Below are 5,361 nucleotides of genomic sequence, written 5' to 3'. Positions count from 1 at the left end.
AGCCATTTCACTTACTGAGTGTTTAAGGCACATTAAATTTGTCCTCTCCAGATGTTTACATGATCTTTTAGTTCCGTACATCTTCCATTTTTTTTCTTTTTTTATTAGATATTTTCTTTATTTACATGTCATATGATTCCTCCTTTCCCAGTTTCCCCTCCAAAAAACAAACAAACAAACAAATAAAAACAACAAGAACAAACCCCTGTTGCCTACCCCCTCCCCCTGCTTGCCACCCCACCCTCTCCCACTTAATGGCCCTGGCATTCCCCTACACTGGAGCACAGAATCTTCACAGGGCCAAGAGTCTCTCCTCCCATTGATGATCGACTTTGCAATCCTCTACTATACACATGCTGCCAGAACAATCAATCCCACCATGTCCACACATCTTCCTAACTGCGGAGTGTGAGTGCCTTTTCAAAATGAGATTCTTAAATTACATGTATATAGATAAATTCTCTTCTTGTAGATTTTTATGTTCCATTCAATTGAAACTTGCTAGATTTACAAATTAATTAAGCCATTTTAGACATTGCAAAGGACAGAGAAAAGCTGATTATTATATAAAGTAATTGAAATTACATAAAAATTAAAATTTTAGTATTTGAAAAATGAAAATAATTTTCTAAGATGAAAGATTACTCATGATGAACCTTGAAAGGTTGGCCAAGAAAATAAGATTCCTATGATGAATATAATAAATTATGTCAAGTAATTGCAATTTTACTGAAAAATATTCTCCTGTAGGAGCATGCTAATAGAGAATATTATTTTTTGAAACATAATTAGAAGATATATTGCTTTAAAATAATTTGATATCATTATCTGGCACCAATTGGTATATTAAATTACAATGTCTAAATTTTGAAGGAGATGGTAACCAAAGATAGGTATTCTTCTATTTACCATTAATTTGTATCCTGATTTGGAGAAATTCCTATGTGTTAAAAAAAATCTTACAATTCTTCCTTTGTCAGTTTTTGTAAATAATGTATATAAGAAAACTCTACTATATAATCATTTTAAACCAATGTATTTAATAGGTGTTCACATCCATATAACTAGATGGTACCATAGTGAATTATTCCCTCTGTCTAGTCCAGTTACTATGTGCCAATATCCATCTCAATCTGGAAATCTTGGATATCTGTACATAAGACTCACCTTTATAGACTCATAAAGGGCAACAGCACAGCTTTCAGCATTCTTCAGTTTATATGCTTCAGTGCCCTACACTCTCATGCTTCTGCTCTGATTTTTGTAGCAGTGTGGCCACTGTGCTTTTTTCATGGCCAACTTTACCATCTTTTTCTTAATAATTGCTAATTTCATTTCCTGCAAATCAACCCAGAAGAATTAATCATTTACTTCAGTGGGTAGAAAAGTGAGAACAAGAAAGTACAGTTACTAAGCGTCCTATTAGTCACAAGCAACTACATCACTATGTCTTGGAAATTAAACTGGCCAAGGCCAATTCTTTAGATAAAAAAGCCCACAAAATTGTCTTCAGTAAATAAGAATGTAGGCATACAGTCAACATTCTACTGTTCCTCTTAGTACACACTTCAGCTGGAAATTAGGACACAATTCACCTACTTTTCTTCAGGTTCCAACACTCAACCTCCTGTGAAGAGGGATAAAGGGAGTCAAAGCCTGAGAGCTGTTGGAAGAATATCTAAGGAACTAATATGAAGTTAAAACCCTGCCCAAACAGTACAGACAAAGGTTAAAAGTAATTGGTAACAGTTTTTAATCTTTCTGGAGAATCATTCCAGTAATCTTCGCAGTCATAGAGATTGTTCTCAAACTCTTAGTAAAACCAACTACAGCTCCCGAGTTAGATCATAGTTTTGACCACCTTTGCCTTTCCAAACAGTAGCCTCCAGTTACACTCCACCTTCAGATTTTGTAAAAATCATTTCATTGACAGTTAATCAAAACATAAAAATATGGAAACTTTGGGAGGTGGTGTCCCAGTTTTTCCTCTGTTCTTAGACCACAGTTAGAAAAAGACATATTAATGTTGACCTGATAATAACTATTTCAAAAAAAGTGTCTTTAACAATAAGCAAAGCAGTGTGTGGCCAGAAAAGCTTAAATGTGCCCTGTCCCTTTTGGGAAAAAAAAAACAACCAACCAACCAAACAAACAAACAAACAAAAACAAAACAAAACATCAACAACAAAAATCCCACAAGGATTATTTCAGACTGTGCAAGTCATGGCCTCTGTTACCTTCTCTATTCAGAGCTGGAGACAGGCAGTGACATAAAAGATACATTTGCCATTTTCTTGTCAACTTATCCTACATTATGTAGGACTGTTTAAAACTCATGGTCATTTTGAATGCTTAAGTATTTGGTACTCATCATGTTATTTCAGATCCTCCAGATGTTATGATGAGAAATGTGGTCCAAAAGGGTATAGTCAAGTGTTTCTAGGGGAAGGTTTAGGGAAAAGTACATCTAACTTAGGACCAGCCCAAGAGAAACGCATCTAGAATTAAAATCCATTTATTTTCCCTGTGAAATAAGACCTCTGCTCTGGGATTATCTGAAATAAACTAATTTTCCTCAACAAATCACAGACCTTTGAAAGAGAACTCCCCATGTACTCATGTGTTCATTCATCCACCCTTACTTCTGCAAACAGAGCTCTAAAATTTTTGTTTTGTGTAGAAGTCAAAAAATTAAAACTGCTTCATGATAATCCATGTTTATTTTTATTAAGTCAGCATTAGAGCTATATACTTCAATACCGCAGTACAAGAAATATGTTGATTTTAATCCTGAATTATGATTTAGACAATTCTGAGTATTTGGAATGTCAGGATTTTTTCCTTCTTTTCACATCACTACATATATTAGCCAAATTTACTAATAACATGAATTTAAAATTCAAGTATTAGAAATTTATATTAATCTCTATGTACCAGGACCAAGGGGTCATGGCACTCTGGAGAAATGTTTTGCCTTTTCTTTGTGGTTTCTTGAACAACTATGAACATGTTTACTAAGGTACTCTGTGGTTAATCTCTTTTTATTAGTGCATAACCATAAATAATAAAAATATCCAGTTGATGGTGTTTCTCATATTAATCTTAACAATACTCTTATTGTTTAATATATTAAAATGGCCAAAGATGAAGCTCTGAGGAGAAATCAGAATAGAATTCCAGAAAACAGGGCTCAAACTTTCAATAGTCTGAATTTTATTTAATAACAATGATGGTGGGTATGATTATTATGCTAAAGAAATCAAGATATTCTTGTTTGTGTTAAGAGATATATGTAAAATTCAGTTTATTAAACAGTGATACAAATCATGTCTCTTTTAAATAATATACATGTATGAAATTATCAAAAATGGAAAAAATATTTTAAAAGAAGCCCAAGTACCATCTAAGAACTTCATATTTAGTGAGATTGTTCTTCAAAAGTAATAAAATATATACCTATGAAAATAAAATTAATAAATTCATACCTAGCATATATGCCTCCTGACAAAAATCCTTTTCCACATGCTTCAAAAAGAAGAACATTAAATATTAGAAATACAGAAAGAAGGCATGGCTCAGAAACTCAGACTGACTGTGAAGAGTAGACCACTGGAAAAAAAGGCTGAACATCTGTAGTCGCTTATTCATTGAAGTTTGTCCAGTTTAAGTCTTTGTGTAATCACATCTACTTAAAACAAAAGCTTCTAAGAGGACTTGTGAGATAGATTAATTTATTGGCATAATAATAAGTCATTAAAGCTGTTTTATTTAGCAGCTTAATAGCAACAGATTCTCCTCTATGGACTATGTCTTTTCTAGCCATAGTACTGGTACTGTCATGCCACTTAATAGTTTCAGCTTGTAGCTAAATTAATCTAATCAGAAAGTATTCAGTTATTCTCATGAAGCTCATACTACAATGACAGGTTTGTACCACCTTGATTGTATCATGTTGTAAAACTCAAGTATGTAGTGTCTTCAGTTAGGAACAATGGCAATCGTCTGTCATGTCTGTGAAAGGGGTGGTTTATGGGACTTCTCTGGCCAACAGCTCTAAAAGAAACAATCCAGGCCTGGTACTGAGCTTTTTATTTGTCAACCTCTGGTATCTAATAAGACATTGTTATTTTGTTAAAGGATGACTACATTTTACCTCATTGAAATGTACATGTATAACAAAGGCTTCTACAGTCTAAGGGTTTATTTTGCTTTGTTTTGTTTTTGTTTTTGTTTTTCCTCTTTTGAAAGGCTTTTAATGTTATTTACTCTTAATTATTCCCTTCCTTACTGTTGGCATTAGGATCAGCTTCAAACCCAGTGATATTACACCTTAAATTCCCAGAATCCACTTGGTTTGCCTCCCACCTTTACCTGTGAGCAACTACATTACTATTCAAATAAAAAGCAGACCCCTCTGATCTCCTCTCTCTTCCCACCCTCTTCTTTGCTGCCACCTTTGCCTTCTTCCCTCACAATAAACCTCTGCCATGTGGAACTGCTTTGGCCTGGTGTAATGTGTCCAGACTCAAGCTCCTCTTCTAACACAACACCTACCCTATACTCCACCCCCTAAACCAATTTAACCTTTTTTGTTCCATTAGTTCCCACCTTTGCTCTTTATACAAGTACATAATAACCCCTCTTTTTTTATATTCCTTCTTTTTATTTCATCTTTTTTTAACACTCCAGATTTTATTCCCCTCCCAATCCACCCACCCTCTGACTGTTCAACATCCCATCCTTCCTCCCTGCACCTCTGTCTTCAGAGTATGTCCCCAACCCCCAACACCAAACCTCCAACCCCACAGACTTCTAGACTCCCTGGGGTCTCCAGTCTCTTGAGGGTTAGGTATATCTTCTCTGACCCACCTGTCATCTGCTGTATATGTGTTGGGGGCCTCATATCAGCTGGTGTATGCTACCTGGCTGGTGGTCCAGTGTCTGAGAGATCTCGGGGGTCCAGGTTAATTGAGACTGCTAGTCCTCCTACAGGGTGGCAATCGCACTCTCTTGAACATCCCTACATGATCCTACATCTATGGGTATCTGTGGAAGTCCCTGAAATCTCTACTGCCATCAGAGAAATGAACCACTAGAGGCAAGAAGAAAAACTCAGTTCAGCATGGCTTAGTCTGGGCTGGGTCAAACTTCTGTAGCCTGATACCAGGTGATATTTTAAACATATTTAAATACAGTATGATTTTAGAAATTAGGAAAAATTTTAAAAAACAGATAATGTTAAGGCCTAGAGAGGAAAAGTCTTTGGGTGAGGTCTGTCTCTACAAATACCTAAGGTCATCAGGTAGTTAGCTACATCCACTCCCTGCCTTCTGTGCAGGCTGTGGGGGGGCGGGGGGGGGA

The sequence above is a fragment of the Mastomys coucha genome, unplaced genomic scaffold, assembly GCF_008632895.1.
Source record: "Mastomys coucha isolate ucsf_1 unplaced genomic scaffold, UCSF_Mcou_1 pScaffold4, whole genome shotgun sequence".
In the NCBI taxonomy this organism is placed as follows: domain Eukaryota; kingdom Metazoa; phylum Chordata; class Mammalia; order Rodentia; family Muridae; genus Mastomys; species Mastomys coucha.
Note: the sequence above shows the minus strand (reverse complement) of the source record.